This window comes from Coregonus clupeaformis, chromosome 39 (assembly GCF_020615455.1).
Source record: "Coregonus clupeaformis isolate EN_2021a chromosome 39, ASM2061545v1, whole genome shotgun sequence".
Classification (NCBI taxonomy): domain Eukaryota; kingdom Metazoa; phylum Chordata; class Actinopteri; order Salmoniformes; family Salmonidae; genus Coregonus; species Coregonus clupeaformis.
In genome coordinates, this window is record NC_059230.1 from 7,832,847 (window position 1) to 7,852,263 (window position 19,417).

A 19,417-nucleotide genomic window follows, 5' to 3' on the forward strand; every position below is an offset into this window, starting at 1 on the left:
GCCTAGTCTTCCAGCTTTTCCGAGGTGTGATTTTGTGTGTCGGTTGGGTGGCGGTGGTGAGGGGGATGTGGGATGTCGACGTCGCCAGCGAACCGTATCGCATTAGGATTCCACCCTCGCCTTGTTCTGTCAGTGATGCGCACTCCCACCAGCTTCATATGTCTTCAGGTTCACCACTCTCCACCATGTCTGGCATATGCTATCTGATTTTACGGAAGTGACACCAGCCAGGAAACAACGTTGCCTCTCTTCGACCTAACCCCAGTAACAAATCACAAACATAACACTGTCAACAGTTTGACAGCCATATACACTGCCTTCAGAAAGTATTCACACCCCTTCACATTTCCCACATTTCGATGTGTCACAGCCTGAATTTAAAATGGATTAAATTGAGATTTTTGGGTCACAAAGTATCCCATAATGTCAAAGTGGAATTATGTTTTTCAAAACCTCTGCAAATTAATAACAAATTAAAGGCTGAAATGTCTTGAGTCAATAAGTATTAAACCCCTTTGTTATGGCAAGCCTAAATAAATTCAGGAGTAAAAAATAGCTTAACAACCTACATAATAAGTTGCATGGACATCATCTCTGTTCCCCACACATACAATTTTCTTTAAGGTTCCTCAGTCGAGCAGTGAATTTCAAACACAGATTCAACCACAAAGACCAGGGAGGTTTTCCAATGCCTCTCAAAGAAGGGCACTTATTGGTGGATGGGTAAAAAAAAAAGCAGACATTGAATATCCCATGACATTATTAATTACACTTTGGATGGTGTATCAATACACCCAGTTACTACAAAGATACAGGCGTCCTTCTTAACTCAGTTGCCGGAGACGATAGCCATTCGGTTAATGGCGCCGGAGAAGATGGCTGCCGTTTTACAGCCCTCTAACCAATTGTACTATTATGTGTGTTTTTCCGCGTTATTTGTAATTTATTTTGTACATAATGTTTCTGCCATGGTCTCTTATAACCAAAAAGAGCTTCTGGATATCAGGACAGCGATTACTCACCTCGTATTGGACAAAGATTTTTTCTTCAACGAGGCGGCCGCGAAGGATATCCTACAGACACCCGACAAGGCCCAAATCCCCGTCATTCGCATGAGGAAGAGACGGAGATATCGTGGACGTAGGTTGGGGTGCCTTGTAAGGATCCGACGGCGAGCGAGTAAACTGTCACTCCCATCAATCCTATTAGCCAATCTTCAATCATTTGAGAATAAATTGGATGACCTAAGATTACGGTTATCCTACCAACGGGACATTAAAAACTGTAATATCTTATGTTTCACCGAGTCGTGGCTGAACGACAACATGGACAACATACAGCTAGCAGGATATACGCTGCATCGGCAGGATAGAACGGCTGACTCCAGTAAGACAAGGGGTGGCGGTCTGTGTATATTTGTAAACAACAGCTGGTGCACAAAATCAAATACTAAGAAAGTCTCAATGTTTTGCTCGCCTGAGGTAGAGTATCTAATGATAAGCTATAGACCACACTATTTACCAAGAGAGTATTCATCTATATTTTTCATAGCTGTCTATTTACCACCACAAACCAATGCTGGCTTTAAGATTGCACTGAATGAGCTGTATAAGGCCATAAGTCAACAGGAAAATGCTCATCCAGAGGCAGCGCTTCTAGTGGCCGGGGACTTTAATGCAGGGAAACTTAAATCTGTTCTACCTAATTTCTACCAGCATGTTAAATGTGCAACCAGAGGAAAAAAAACTCTAGACCTCCTTTACTCCACACACAGAGACGCATACAAAGCTCTCCCTCGCCCTCCATTTGGCAAATCTGACCATAACTCTATCCTCCTGATTCCTGCTTATAAGCAAAAACTAAAGCAGGAAGCACCAGTGACTCGGTAAAATAAAAAAGTTGTCAGATGACGCAGATGCTAAGCTACAGGACTGTTTTGCTAGCACAGACTCGAACCGGACCGGGATTCTTCAGATAGCATTGAGGAGTACACCACATCAGTCACTGACTTCATTAATAAGTGCATCGATGATGTCGTCCCCACAGTGACCGTACGTACATACCCCAACCAGAAGCCATGGATTACAGGAAACATCCGCACTGAGCTAAAGGGTAGAGCTGCCGCTTTCAAGGAGCGGGACTCTAACCCGGACGCTTATAAGAAAACCCGCTATGCCATCCGACGAACCATCAAACAGGCAAAGAGTCAATACAGGACTAAGATTGAATCGTACTACACCGGTTCTGATGCTCGTCAGATGTGGCAGGGCTTGAAAACTATTACAGACTACAAAGGGAAGCACAGCCACGAGCTGCCCAGTGACACAAGACTTCCAGACTAGCTAAACCACTTCTATGCTCGCTTCGAGGCAAGCAACACGGAAGCATGCATGAGAGCACCAGCTGTTCCGGATGACTATGTGATCACGCTCTCCGTAGCCAATGTGAGTAAGACTTTTAAGCAGGTCAACATTCACAAGGCCGCAGGGCCAGACAGATAACCAGGACGTGTACTCCGAGCATGTGCTGACCAACTGGCAAGTGTCTTCACTGACATTTTCAACATGTCCCTGACTGAGTCTGTAATACCAACATGTTTCAAGCAGACCACCATAGTCCCCGTGCCCAAGAACTCTAAGATAACCTGCCTAAATGACTACCGACCCGTAGCACTGACGTCTGTAGCCATGAAGTGCTTTGAAAGGCTGGTCATGGCTCACATCAACACCATTATCCCAGAAACCCTAGACCCACTCCAATTTACATACCGCCCCAACAGATCCACAGATGATGCAAACTCTATTGCACTCCACACTGCCCTTTCCCACCTGGACAAGAGGAACACCTGCGTGAGAATGCTATTAATTGACTACAGCTCAGCATTCAACACCATAGTGCCCTCAAAGCGCATCACTAAGCTAAGGATCCTTCGACTAAACACCTCCCTCTGCAACTGGATCCTGGACTTCCTGACGGGCCGCCCCCAGGTGGTAAGGGTAGGTAACAACACACCTGCCACACTGATCCTCAACACGGAGGCCCCTCAGGGGTGCGTGCTCAGTCCCCTCCTGTACTCCCTGTTCACCCATGACTGCATGGCCAGGCACGACTCCAACACCATCATTAAGTTTGCAGACGACACAACAGTGGTAGGCCTGATCACCGACAACGATGAGACAGCTTATAGGGAGGAGGTCAGAGACCTGGCCATGTGGTGCCAGGATAACAACCTCTCCCTCAACGTGACCAAGACAAAGGAGATTATTGTGGACTACAGGAAAAAAAAGAGGACTGAGCACGCCCCCATTCTCATTGACGGGGCTGTAGTGGAACAGGTTGAGAGCTTCAAGTTCCTTGGTGTCCACATCACCAACGAACTATCATGGTCCAAACACACCAAGACAGTCGTGAAGAGGGCACGACAAAGCCTATTCCCCCTCAGGAGACTGAAAAGATTTGGCATGGGTCCTCAGATCCTCAAAGAATTATACAGCTGCACCATCGAGAGCATCCTGACTGGTTGCATCACCGCCTGGTATGGCAACTGCTTGGCCTCCGACCACAAGGCACTACAGAGGGTAGTGCATACGACCCAGTACATCACTGGGGCCAAGCATCCTGCCATCCAGGACCTCTATACCAGGCGGTGTCAGAGGAAGGCCCTCAAAATTGTCAAAGACTCCAGCCACCCTAGTCATAGACTGTTCTCTTTGCTACCGCACGGCAAGTGGTACCGGGGTGCCAAGTCTAGGTCCAAAAGACTTCTCAACAGCTTCTACCCCCAAGCCATAAGACTCCTGAACAGCTAATCATGGCTACCCAGACTATTTGCACTGCCCCCCCACCCCATCTTTTTACGCTGCTGCTACTCTGTTAATTATTTATGCATAGTCACTTTAACTCTACCCACATGTACATATTACATGTACACTTACTAACTGTAAGTCGCTCTGGATAAGAGCGTCTGCTAAATGACTAAAATGTAAAATGTAAAATGTATTACTTCAACTACCTCAACTAGCCGGTGCCCCCGCACATTGACTCTGCACCGGTACCGCCCTGTATATATAGCCTCCCTACTGTTATTTTATTTTACCTCTGCTCTTTTTATCTCAACACTTTTTGTTGTTTTATTTTACTTTTTTATAAAAAATAAATGCACTGTTGGTTAAGGGCTGTAAGTAAGCATTTCACTGTAATGTCTGCACCTGTTGTATTCGGCGCATGTGGCCAATAAAATTTGATTTGATTTGATTTGAAACCACTCAGGGATTTCACCATGAGGCCAATGGTGACTTTAAAACAGTTAAAGAGTTTAATGGCTGTGATAGGAGAAAACTGAGGATGGATCAACAACATTGTAGTTATTCCACAATACTAACCTAATTGACAGAGTGAAAAGAAGGAAGCCTGTACAGAATAAACATTTTCCAAAACATGCAACAAGGTAATACTGCAAAAAAATGTGGCAAAGCAATTCACTTTTGGTCCTGAATACAAGGTGTTATGTTTGGGGCAAATCCAATACAACACATTACTGAGTACCACTTTCCATATTTTCAAGCATAGTGGTGGCTGCATCATGTTATGGGTATGTTTGTAATCGTTAAGGACTGTAGAGTTTTTCAGGATAGAAAAAGAAACAGCTAAGCACATGCATAATCCTAGAGGAAAACCTGGTTCTGTCTTTTTTCCACCAGACACAGGGAGATGAGAAATCTACACTGGAGTTGCTTACCATGAAAACAGTGAATGTTACAGAGTGGCCGAATTACAGTTTTGACTTAAATCTACTTGAAAATCTATGGCAAGACCTGAAAATTGATGTCTAGCAATGATCAACAACCATTTTGACAGAGCCTGAAGAATTTTGAAAATAATAATGGCCAACTGTTACACAATCCAGGTGTGCACAGCTCTTACAGACTCACAGCTCTAATCGCTTCCAATGGTGCTTCTACAAAGTATTGACTCAGGGGTGTGAATACTTACGTAAATTCGATATTTCTGTGTATAATTTTCAATACATTTGCTACAATTTCTAGAAACATGTTTTCACTTTGTCATTATGGGGTGTGTAGGTATTGTTCAGGCTGTAAAACAACAAAATGTGGAATAAGTCAAGGGGTATTAATACTTTCTGAAAGCACTGTAAATCTGCCGCCCAGATTACACGTGATGCATGAGTAATCTATTTTAGCGCTTTGTCATATCCACTCTTACTGAGATACAGTGATGGAATGTACAGTCACTACATGGTGTGTGAGTTTCTATGTTTTCATGTGTTTGTGTGTATTTGTGTCCATAGGAAGTAATATTCTGTATGAAGTCTAGGTCTTGAGTGAATATTTGTTGATCAAAATGTAAAACACCATAAGTATGAAGAAGTTATCCAAATCATCAAACATATTAATCTATGAATCGGAGGAAAGCGAAACCTAACAGCCCTGCTTTACATTAGATCATGCATTGACCTCTAAGATGGCTCAAAATACAGTTGACCGTTCTTTTCTCTTTCTGCCCTACTGCGATTTGACCATCATCTACATTAACATTCCCAAGCCCTTCACCAGCCTTTTGAAGCCAAATAAGACGATTATAAAGTGTCTTTGACTGGACTAATAGAGAACTCATTTTCTCCAGCATCAATTAAATACTTATTTTCTTATCCTCAAGTCAGCCTTGTCCGACTGTTCTTTCTTCCTTTCAGACTTGAAAATGTCTCTCTCGTGCTCTTTTTAACCTTTTTAGCCCATGTCCGTGGACACTTCTTAGACAACCTTCAATTATACAGTATAGCCAGACTTTGATAATCAGGGGAAAGTGGCACTAAGCTGAAATTTGAGTTGCATCTAAAATGTATTCTTCATTTAGCTATCTGGATGTTAATGGTTGGGATCTATAACCTGTTGTCTGATGCAACATGATAAACCATGACAATAACTCCTGGGTTCAGTAGAAGCAAACAGGAGCAAACGTTTTTTAGCCAATAATGCGAGACCCACATGAACTTGCCCAATTAGGCAAGTCATTTTCGTTATCTGTTTCAAAACATTCTCTCAAATTCACTTCTACTGAACACAACCCAGCATGTGCTAAGGAATACGAAGGAAAAGAAGCATAACCAAAACATTGGATGTGAACAGGTTGTTATGAACAGTGCGGTGGCGGGCATCTCCTCTCCCTCCACTGAGCTTGTCGAGGTGTGGGTCATTAGGGTGTGAAACATATGCCATTCAGCATGCAAGGTTTGCTACCCAATTAAAAGACTGAACTATTCGTCTGTAGCCAAGCATGGAGAACTAGCAAAACATACACAACTATACAGACTAATTTGTCTTATATAAAGATTCATAAACACATATGATTTTAATGTCTGGTTCTCTCAGAGAAAGACAATAGAGTTGCCTGTGTCTTGAGTTGATAGCTATTGTGGCAATTGTGTCTGCATGCACACATGCAGGGTTGGGGAGTAACTGATGACATGTAATCTGATTACCAAAAAAAACTGTAACTGTAATCGGTTATGTTACCAGTAAAAATATTGTAATCAGATTACAGATTACTTCTTGGATTAGTTTCAAATTCAGAAAAGATGTTTGCGAGAAGAAGAAAAAAAACATTGACACCTTTATGTTTTCTCAATGACATTCAATTCAGCATTTCAAAAAGGAACAAGTTTAAGTTTGTTCCACCTAAGTGAGTCTGACCACAAGTCAGAGACCACTACGATGTCACACCAAATGTGTTTGATGAATCATTTTTTTCTTCTTCTATTGCCTCTTAAGGGGAAAGTAATGGAAAGTAATCAGATTACATATGATACTGAGTTTGGGTAATCCAAAAGCAGTAGTGGTGCATAGGTAAAATCACTGGGGAAGCCAAGCCAGAAAAAAAGCCATATTACAACCTATGTGTTGTGGTAATTGTGTTGTTTGCTCTATAACTTGTTAGTTCATATGCCTTGCCACTGAGATATACTGTATAGGCCTAAGGCCGAGACAATAAGAAGACACAGTGGTAGAATAAATTCAAACACACCTTTGTTTCATCACAAAACCAGAGAACAACCTCTGTCCGTTGAAGTCCACAAAGCATATTGCATGTATCAAAGAGTTACATGACCTACAGCATGGTCAAGCAAGTTAATGTTTCCGACATTTTCAGACTACTAAACAACTATTGATTTAGAACCACAAAGAGTTACCGCAAGTCGCAAAGAAAACAGGAGCTGCCTCCACTATTCCAGCACCATTTCAACTTCAACATTTCAACACCATTAAATCACCTATGCTTATTCTAATACAGTGACAACTAAAAGATACCAAAAACAATTTAGTCAATTCAACGGAAGCTAAATATGATGTGGCTGTCCATGGTTCTGATTTCTGTGTGTGTGCGTGCGTGAGTTCGAGCAAGTAGAAACTTTTAGAGAAACATCAATGCCATCCTCCTCTCTTCATGTTGACGAAATAGTCTAGGACTCTATCATACAGTACACACTTTTCGTTTTGTTGTCCTACGCTACCTGGCTAAAATGCTTGCTCGCTAGCCTAACATGCTTTTATGGACTTCCATCCTCTCAGGCCAGGGGCACAATTTTACATGTACATTTACATTTTAATCATTTAGCAGACGCTCTTATACAGAGCGACTTACAGTTAGTGAATGTATGAATATATGGTTGGATCAGAATCGCCGTTATAATCATTGGCCAGTATGGAGAATTAAGCAAAACCACAAGTCCAAATCCCTATCTCCATCCATGGCTAATTTAGGAAAGGGCCAATTTTAGTTAGCTAGCCTGCCACCTGAGGACAATGACACAACAAGATATAACAATTCAAGTTTTTTCTGTCATTGTCATTTTGCATTTGAAATTATTGGTGTGAACTCAAATCCAAACTGGCTTCCCTTTACACTTTTTTTTTGCTGCACCAGGACCATTCACAGTTGAGCTCACTCAGTTTAGCGCAACACTGATTAACTATTGTTTTATTCTTTTTTTTATCAAGGGAGGCCAAACACTCACTGGCTTCCCATACTCTTCTCATACTCTTTTTGACCAGACAGCATCCGATAGATGGGCTGCACATACAGAGATATAGGGGTGCTGTTTCGCTCACTCGGATGCTTTCTCCGGTAAGATACATTCAGCCTCTTGTGAATTGAAGGAAGATTATAAGACACAGAAAGTCAAAATATACATTATATAATCTATTTTTCTTTTTTTCTTGGTACATTTTTGGGCGAAGCCTGGCTTCCCTTGGCATCCATGAATACGCACCACTGACCAAAAGTTATGTTACTGATTAAAATGTTTGACAGGTAACTAGTAACTGTAACAGATTACATTTAGAAAGTAAGCTACCCAACCCTGCATGCACACACACATCACACTCACTCACACATTATCCATGCAGTCTCTATGCATGTCTCATAAATCTTTAAATTCCCATCAAGACAAACTGATGCTCCTTCACAAAGGAAATATACTGCTTCTCTGAGATGCAAAATAAAATAAAAATACATCTTCTCAAAAATCCTATTGATTTACTCTCCTTTCCCCAACCTCATATTCCAATATGTTTAATCTTCTTTATGGTTGATGATATCGAAGATCTCAGGACGTGTCACTTTGTTTTATTTGCTGTCAGAAGGAGGGATGGACTGAGAGGAGTGGAAAGGGTAAGAAGACACACTGCTATACCATGAATCTCAGGCTATCCCTAGACTTTGTTATATTTAGATACATACTACGTTGTTCTACTTTGACTAATACACTATGACACCAAGCAGAGTAAATGTAGTAGATCATGATGAAGTGTATCTGAAGGTAAAACAACAAGTGACTGAACCATGCTGTGGCAGACAGGAGAAGACAAATGTTGTTCTCTCTCTAATAAAGGTACACAGACACTACCATTGACCCTTTGCTATTAAATCCACTCAATTAAAACATCCCAGCATTGTACACCTTTAGTCTCTCAAGGTGAACACAAACAGTAACAAAACAAAACTAAAAACAAACAGAAGCTTTGCCGCCGTTGAGCCTCAGTTCACTTGACAAGACGATGACCTCGCCGACGCCAAGGACTGCGGCAGCCCGTCCACAGTATGACTACAGAGAAAGATGGATTCCGCCACCTGGAATGGTTCCCAGGATTATCTCTTCAGTGCAGGAGCCGGAAGAAAGGAAGCAGCCAACCTGACGGCCATCTCATGGCCCGATGAAAAATGAGGGAGCGAGATACTATTTATCCTTTAATTCACAAGGGGTGGTCTGGCTCAGGCCATGATAAGACGCAAGTGATCAACATCCTTTTGAGATGGCTGCGACTCGTGACTTGCCTCTACCCTCCCTCCTTCCCCCCTCCAACATCTCCCTCAGATATTTAGGACATATTTTTGCTTTTCGAAGGGTGTACAGAACAGACAGTGAGGGATAGGGAGGAGGATGATAGGATTCTGCTCTAAGCTGTAGACACACATATGGTGGTGGATCTGGATTTATGAATACCAGCTGCTGGAAGTACTCAATAGGGCCCTGGGGCCTCATTTATAAACGTTGCGTACGCACAAAATATGCCCAAAACATTTGTGCGCCAGTTTTCATGCAAAATCAAAAAAAGGTCTTCATAAGGCATTTATAAAAACTTAACTTGACGTGAGTGTCACGTTCGTTTAATGACGGGACAGACCAAGGCGCAGCGTGATATACGTACATAATATATAAACGTAATAAACGCTTGACAAAACAATAAAGGAAACGAAACGTGGAGTCCAAGGTAGCACACACAACATACCTTACAAGGAACAAAATCCCACCACTAGACAGTGCAAATAGGCTGCCTAAGTATGGTCCCCAATCAGAGACAACGAGCGACAGCTGCCTCTGATTGGGAACCACACCGGCCAACATAAAACTATACATACTAGATCACAACATAGAAAACGCACAACAACTCAACATTGAAGCGTCCCCTGAGTCAGGGCGTGACAGTACCCCCCTCCCCCCAAAGGTGCGGACTCCGACCGCAAAACATAAACATAACAAAGTAGGGGCCGGGTGGGTATTCCGCCTTGGAGAAGGATCCGTTTCGGGGCGTGACGACCTCTCACTCTCCGCCTCCCTGTTGCGCCCCTGGTCTGGTCTGGACCTCGGTGCGCTACTTCCCCTCTCCTTCCTCCCACGATACGCCAGGCCCTGTCTGGACCCTGGTGTGGGAGACCCCTAACCTGGAGAGGGGCTGACGTCATGGTCTGGACTGGAGCCGCTGACCGGAGCTGGACTTGGCACCGGTGGAGCGGACTGCTCTGGCTCCGGAGTGGAGCCGCTGACCGGAGCTGGATCAGGCACCGGTGGAGCGGACTGCTCTGGCTCCGGAGTGGAGCCGCTGACTGGAGCTGGACTGGACCCCGGTGGAGCAGACTGCTCTGGCTCTGGAGTGGCACAGCTGACCGGAGCTGGATCAGGCATCGGTGGAGCGGACTGCTCTGGCTCCGGAGTGGAGCAGCTGACCGGAGCTGGATCAGGCACCGGTGGAGCGGACTGCTCTGGCTCCGGAGTGGAGCAGCTGACCGGAGCTGGATCAGGCACCGGTGGAGCGGACTGCTCTGGCTCCGGAGTGGAACAGCTGACCGGAACTGGATCAGGCACCGGTGGAGCAGACTGCTCTGCCTCCGGAGTGGAGCAGCTGAACGGGCTGTGCCGGACTGGACAAACGCACCACTGGTCTGGTGCGAGGAGCCGGAACAGGCCAGGCCGGACTGGCGACGCGCACCACTGGCTTGGTGCGAGGAGCAGGAACAGGCCAGGCCGGACTGGCGACGCGCACCACTGGCTTGGTGCGAGGAGCAGGAACAGGCCGGGCCGGACTGGCGACGCGCACCACTGGCTTGGTGCGAGGAGCAGGAACAGGCTGGGCCGGACTGGCGATGCGCACCACTGGCTTGGTGCGAGGAGCAGGAACAGGCCGGGCCGGGCTGGCGACGCGCACCACTGGCTTGGTGCGAGGAGCAGGAACAGGCCGGGCCGGGCTGGCGACGCGCACCACTGGCTTGGTGCGAGGAGCAGGAACAGGCCGGGCCGGGCTGGGAACACGCACCACTGGCTTGGTGCGAGGAGCAGGAACAGGCCGGGCCGGACTGGCGACGCGCACCACTGGCTTGGTGCGAGGAGCAGGAACAGGCCGCGCCGGACTGTGGAGGCGGACTGGACGTCTGGAGCGGAGAGCTGGCACCACCCGTCCTGGCTGAATGCCTACTTCTGCACAGTATGTGTGAGGCATCAGCACAGGACGCACTGGGCAATCCGTGGAACTGGCGCAGGATATGCGGGACCGAGGAGGCATACTGGAGACCAGGAGCATTGAGCCGGCACACCCCGTCCTGGCTGGATGCCCATCTTCGCACGGCACGTGCGTGGTGCAAGCACAGGACGTACAGGACTGTGCCGGCGCACTGGCGACACAGTACGTAGCTCCGCATAACACGGAGCCTGCCCAGTCATACGCTTCGTTGCGTGAGTACGGGGAGTTGGCTCTGCTCTGACGCCTGCCGCCTCCAGACCCAAAAGAACGCAGACGACAGCGTGCAGCAGAATATCCTCCTGTGCCACCAGAGTGACACTGGTGCTGTCGTCCTCCACTCTCCCATATCGCCGCTCCACCCAGCTCCATCATCTCGTGATATGGGTTGTGGGGGGGCAAGCCCCTTCCAGGACGTCCTCTAGAAGCTATCAACCAGATAGACATGTCCACAGTTGATCGAAAGACAACGTGGGGTCCCGGTAGGCTAGCTCCCTTCGGACGTCCTCTTGTAAATGGCACCGGAGGTGGTCGATGAGGGCCCGCTCGTTCCACCTGGACCCAGCCGCTAGAGCACGAAACTCCAGGGCGAAGTCCTGCGCGGTCCTCGTCCCCTGCCTCAGGTGGACTAGCCGCTCGCTCTTCGGGCGGGTGATCGAAGACGGTCAACTAGGTTCCTCCTTCACTCCAGACCGCATTGGCCCACTCCAGGGCTTTCCCCCGAGAGGCAGGAGACGAGGGCAGACACCTTCTCCCGCTCTGATGGAGCCGGGCTGATGGTCGAGAAGTATAAATCCATTTGTAGGAGGAATCCCTGGCAGAGGGCAGCTGTCCCGTCAAAATCCCATGGTCGAGATATATGAATCCCTCTGGGTGCTGGGGAGTGGGTGGCTGGATCCGGTCAGTCAGCTGGCCCTGAAAGATCGGGTCCTCTCCTCTCCAGGCATTGGACGACCTGGAGAACCCAATCCATCACTTGCCCCAAGCTGGTTAGCATAGTCGAATGCTCCCGGACCCGTGCCACGACTCCAGGCAGGTGCTCCTGTCCTGCTGACTCCATGTTTGGGTGTGTGATTCTGTGATCAGGTGATTTTGAAGGAGTCAGGCGCAGGAGGGTAAATCACAGAATAACAGGATTCATTCTGAACCACAGAATTACGCAGTAATGTGTAAAAACACTCCAGGGCACAAAACAGGCACAGTGGAAAATACAAGGCACACAGGGAATATTCCCGGCAATACAAAATACACAGAGCTCCACAATAAACAATCACACACAAAGACAAGGGGGCAGAGGAAACACTTATACAGGTACTGATGAGGGGATATGAACCAGGTGTGTGTAATAAACAAGACAAAACAAATGGAATGATGAGATGAGGAGCAGCAGTGGCTAGAAAGCCGGTGACGACGAACGCCGAAGCCTACCCGAACAAGGAGAGGAGGCAGCCTCGGAGGAAGTCGTTTCAAAAACATTATTTAATTCAAACTATGTGTTTCCAGGTCTACAACAATTTGGAAATGGTCAGAAATGTCACTGCAAAAGAAAACATTCTGCCAACACCTCGAAAGACATTATCAAGTTTGCCATTTCTGTTTCCTTTAGATAATTTATTGACCTAATTCCAATAATTCCAAAGTATACAGCAAACAAGAGTATTATTGTCACCATAAAAGGTGAATGCTTGGAGTTTTTCAGGTGGAGTTATAATATGTTATTCCAAAGAAAAAACTTAACCCCCAGAGAGCAAAAAAAACATGTTCCATTTTCATTATGTTGAAAATGCTCTCAGCAATTACGTAACTGCTGCGCTAAAACAAATACCTACTGTACTGTACTGTTCCCTTCGAGTCCTCTTTTATATATTGCCACTGTTAAAACTTGTGGGGCTTATAGCATAGTGAGGCTTTAAAGCCTAGAGGCTAGTGAGAATTGAGAGAAAGGGAAACATGGTTGGTAACTATTTTCCACATGCCAAGTTGGGAGGAATCCAAAACAATTAACAAAGAAATGTTGTTTCCTTATCAGAAGCCTCTATCTCCCAGGTGATACATGTTGTAATGGAAGTTCCTCCAATCCCTGTCCTCCATTTATCCTGAAACCTGATGGGGCCTACCGTTATCTCACCTTGGTCAGGAAAAACGTAAGTGATTGCCGTCTGGGCTATTTCAGGCACCGCCAGGTGAGAGGAAATGCTTGATAACTCGGCACCCAAACCTCCATCGCTACCCTTCACTCCCTTCCAAGCTCCTCCCACCTCCTAGTACCCAGTACCCACAGTTGTCACAACCAATGAGACACACAGTGGCTGTGGCCGAAATCTGGCTTGCCTACTACTTACTTAAACTGCATACTGTGTACTAATTGAACTACACACAGTTGAAGTCGGAAGTTGGTAGGTTGGAGTCATTAAAACTCGTTTTTCAACCACTCCACAAATGTCTTGTTAACGAACTATAGTTTTGGCAAGTCGGTAAGGACATCTACTTTGTGCATGACAGAAGTAATTCTTCCAACAATTGTTTACAGACAGATTATTTCACTTAAAATTCACTGTATCACAATTCCAGTGGGTCAGAAGTTTACATACACTAAGTTGACAGTGCCTTTAAACAGCTTGGAAAATTCCAGAAAATTATGTCATGGCTTTAGAAGCTTCTGATAGGCTAATTGACATCATTTGAGTCAATTGGAGGTGTACCTGTGGATGTATTTCAAGGCCTACCTTCAAACTCAGTGCCTCTTTGCTTGACATCATGGGAAAATCAAAATAAATCAGCCAAGACCTCATTTTGAAAAAAATTGACCTCCACAAGTCTGGTTCATCCTTGGGAGCAATTTCCAAATGGCTGTAGGTACCACCTTCATCTGTAAAAACAATAGTACGCAAGTATAAACACCATGGGACCACGCAGCCGTCATACCGCTCAGGAAGGAGATGCGTTCTGTCTCCTAGAGATGAACGTACTTTGGTGCGAAAAGTGCAAATCAATCCCAGAACAACAGCAAAGGACCTTGTGAAGATGCTGGAGGAAACAGGTACAAAAGTATCTATATCCACAGTAAAACGAGTCCTATATCGACATAACCTGAAAGGCCGCTCAGCAAGGAAGAAGCCACTGCTCCAAAACCGCCATAAAAAAGCCAGACTACGGTTTGCAACTGCACATGGGGACAAAGATCGTACTTTTTGGAGAAATGTCCTCTGGTCTGATGAAACAAAAATAGAACTGTTTGGCCATAATGACCATCGTTATGTTTGGAGGAAAAAGGGGGTTGCTTGCAAGCCGAAGAACACCATCCCAACCGTGAAGCACAGGGGTGGCAGCATCATGCTGTGGGGGTGCTTTGCTGCAGGAGGGACTGGTGCAATTCACAAAATAGATGGCATCATGAGGAAGGAAAATGATGTGGATATATTGAAGCAACATCTCAAGACATCAGTCAGGAAGTTAAAGCTTGGTCGCAAATGGGTCTTCCAAATGAACAATGACCCCAAGCATACTTCCAAAGTTGTGGCAAAATGGCTTAACGAAAACAATGTCAAGGTATTGGAGTGGCCATCACAAAGCCCTGACCTCAATCGTATAGAAAATGTGTGGGCAGAACTGAAAAAGCGTGTGCGAGCAAGGAGGCCTACAAACCTGACTCAGTTACACCAGCTCTGTCAGGAGGAAAGGGCCAAAATTCACCCAACTTATTGTGGGAAGCTTGTGGAAGGCTACCCGAAACGATTGACCCAAGTTAAACAATTTAAAGGCAATGCTACCAAATACTAATTTAGTGTATGTAAACTTCTGACCCACTGGGAATGTGATGAAAGAAATAAAAGATTAAATAAATAATTCTCTCTACTATTATTCTGACATTTCACATTCGTAAAATAAGGTTGTGATCCTAACTGACCTAAAACAGGGAATGTTTTACTAGGATTAAATGTCAGGAATTGTGAAAAACTGACTTCAACTGTACTATTTAGCACGTACTGTTTAGTAAAAAGTATGCAGAATGTCACGACCGCAATGTGCTACTTTTGGTGCATTCAAGACAACTGGGAACTAGGAAACAATGAGCTCAGACTGGGAAGAATTGTGACGTCAGTGATCTTCATGTCGGATAAGTAGGAGCTCTATGATGATGCCCTAGTTTCTGACTTATAATTCCGAGTTGGATGACCGTTAAAAAATATTTTCCCCTGTTGTCTTGAACACACCATCAGTTACGTCTACACATAAGTTACGGCTTCCTACAGCGAAGTTCCAGAGTGTTGTTGTTTTAGGCTAACGTTAGCTAAGCAACTAGCATTTGGAACGACGTATTTGGAGTAACCTTGATTTAACCGTGGGCCAAAGCATGTATCAATTGAAAAGTCAACTGAAGCTTGAGAGGAATGGAAGATGCAGTAGAGGATGCAGTGCTGAGGCTTAGGGCTCGTAATGGGGATGACTGGCTAGCTACTACTCTGAACTGTGTGTGAGGAGCTTTCTGGCGCCCAGAGCTGCTGAGGCATCACCCAAGTGGTTGCCATACATTGTGAAGGAGAAGTTCAGTGGCTACACAACTCAGGCTGGTTTCCAGAGTAGCTAACCCTCTACAAGATTGTCACCAGACTCCATCTTCATCAACCATCTCCCTGACCACCTTCCTCTTATCAAGCCATGAACTGTCCTGCTCCATCTTTGGAGGGTGCATGCACTCAAAGACTTGGCCTCTATTTGTTGACCTAGCCAACTATAGCTAGGCTACTCATGATTAATTTATTCTTGTTTGTTTTTCCTGTGAGATAGTTATGAGAAGTGCAATTGAAATTAAATCAATTATTATTATTATTATACCAAATATGGTTTATTTCGTTTAGAAGAGCAAAAAGCTCTGACGAAGGCCAAAAGGCAGACACGTAAGCTTCAATAAAAAAGTGATAGATGTTTCAACTTGTCTAATTGTTACCATGCACCTGCAACAAGACAGCTCAGATGTGCGAGTGCATTTTTTTACATTGAAATGTTGAAAGTAAAACACACCAAAAGTAGATATACCGATATCTTTTTATTTATTTATTACAAACAAGAAACACTTTTCAATGAGAACAGAAATCAACTTTGGTTTCTAAAAAGGACTAAATCAAATCACATTTTATTTGCCACATGCGCCGAATACAACAGGTGTAGACGTTACCGTGAAATGCTTACTTACAGCCCTTAACCAACAATGCATTTATTTTGCAATAAAAAAGTAAAATAAAACAACAACAACAAAAAAGTGTTGAGAAAAAATGAGCAGAAGTAAAATAAAATAACAGTAGGGAGGCTATATACAGGGGGGTACCGGTTAGTTGAGGTAGTTGAGGTAACATGTACATGTGGGTAGAGTTAAAGTGACTATGCATAAATAATGAACAGAGTAGCAGCAGTGTAAAAAGATGGGGTGGGGTTGGGGGGGCAGTGCAAGTAGTCCGGGTAGCCATGATTAGCTGTTCAGGAGTCTTATGGCTTGGGGGTAGAAGCTGTTGAGAAGCTTTTTGGACCTAGACTTGGCGCTCCGGTACCGCTTGCCGTGCGGTAGCAGAGAGAACAGTCTATGACTAGGGTGGCTGGAGTCTTTGACAATTTTGAGGGCCTTCCTCTGAATAGCTATGAATAAAATACATACATAATACATAACTACTTCTTCATCATGGACTCTAAAATGGACATAAGGCGTGTCTCCCTGGCAGTCACCTCACTCTCCCACTCCTTATCCCACTCCAGTGTCTACATCTGGACCCTTCTGGGAGGTAGAGGAGCCCACAGCTGCACCTAGGGAGGATGAGGAGATGATGACCAGTGGGGTGATGGAGTGGCAGCCCCCCAGGGCCTCATCCATTACCGCATACCACTTTCATGATGAGACTGTGGCCTCCACTCCCTCCATGCTGACTCCAGTGGGGGGAGCATTCAACTCCTTAAAAACATGGAAAAGGATAGCTTTCAGCATCAAACATACTATATGCAAAGCCCTGTAAAAGGTACTATGCCAATTGCAGTACATTTCTCTGGAATACTTGCAGATTTTTAACATGTACACTACCAGCCAAAGTTTTGGACACAGCTACTCATTCAAGTGTTTTTCTTTATTTGTACTATCTTTTACATTGTAGAATAATAGTGAAGACATCAAAACAATGAAATAACACATATGGAATCATGTAGTAACCCAAAAAGTGTTAACCTGGAATGCTTTTCCAACAGTCTTGAAGGATTTCCCACATATGCTGAGCAATTGTTGGCCGCTTTTCCTTCACTCTGCGGTCCAACTCATCCCAAACTATCTCAATTGGGTTGAGGTCGGGGGATTGTGGAGGCCAGGTCATCTGATGCAGTACTACATCACTCTCCTTCTTGGTAAAATAGCCCTTACACAGCTTTTGAGGTGTGTTGGGTCATTGACCTGTTGAAAAACAAATGATAGTCCCACTAACCCCAAACCAGATGGGATGGCGTATTGCTGCAGAATTTTTGGTAGCCATGCTGGTTAAGTGTGCCTTGAATTCTAAATAAATCACAGACAGTGTCACCAACAAAGCACCGACACACCATAACACCTCCTCCTCCATGCTTTACAGTTGGAACTACACATGCTGAGATCATCCGTTCACCCACAACGCATCTCACAAAGACACGGCGGTTGGAACCAAAAATCGCTAAATTTGGACTCCAGACCAAAGGACAAATTTCCACCGGTCTAATGTCCATTGCTCATGTTTCTTAGCCCAAGCAGGTGTCTTCTTCTTACTGGTGTCCTTTAGTAGTGGTTTCTTTGCAGCAATTCGACCATGAATCTGGCCCTTCACTGTGTTAACAAACCTCCAAACGAGCTTCAATGCCATACAACACTCCTTCCGTAGCCTCCAACTGCTCTTAAACACTAGTAAAACTAAATGCATGCTCTTCGATCGAACGCTGCTGGCACCCGCCCACCCGACTAGAATCACTACTCTTGGCGGGTCTGACCTAGAGTGTGTGGACAACTACAAATACCTAGGTGTCTGGTTAGACTGTAAACTATCCTTCCAGACTCACATTAAGCATCTCCAATCCAAAGAATCAGCTTCCTATTTCGCAGCAAAGCCTCCTTCACTCATGCTGCCAAACATGCCCTCGTTAAACTGACAATCCTACCGATCCTTGACTTCGGCGATGTCATTTACAAAATAGCCTCCAACACTCTACTCAGCAAATTGGATTTAGTCTATCACAGTGCCATCTGTTTTGTCACCAAAGCCCCATATACTACCCACCACTGTGACCTGTACGCTCTTGTTGGCTGGTCCTCACTACATATGCGTCGCAAAACCCATTGGCTCCAGGTCATCTATAAATCACTGCTAGGCAAATCCCTGCCTTATCTTAGCTCATTGGTCACCATAGAAACACCCACCCGTAGTGTATGCTCCAGCAGGTATATCTCACTGGTCATCCCCAAAGCCAACACCTCCTTTGGCCGCCATTCCTTCCAGTTCTCTGCTACCAATGACTGGAACGAACTGCAAAAATCTCTGAAGCTGGAGACTCTTATCTCCCTCACTAACTTTAAGCATCAGTTGTCAGAGCACCTTACCGATCACTGCACCTGTACACAGCCCATCTGAAATTAGCCCACCCAACTACCTCATCCCCATATTGTTATTTATTTTTCTAATTTGCACCCCAGTATCTCTATTTGCACATCATCTCTTGCACATCTATCATTCCAGTGTTAATACTATATTGTAATTATTTTGCACTATGGCCTATTTATTGCCTTACCTCCATAACTTGCTACATATGCACACACTGTATATTTTTGACTTTATGTTTTGTTTACCCCATATGTAACTCTGTGTTGTTGTTTTTTATTGCACTGCTTGGCTTTATCTTGGCCAGGTCACAGTTCTAAATGAGAACTTGTTCTCAACTGGTTTATCTGGTTAAATAAAGGTGAAATAAAAAATAATAATACAGTAAATGAAGGCCTGACTCACACAGGCCTCTCTGAACAGTTGATGTTGAGATGTGTCTTTTACTTGAACTCTGAAGCAATTATTTGGGCAGCAATTTCTGAGGCTGGTAACTCTGATGAACTTATCCTC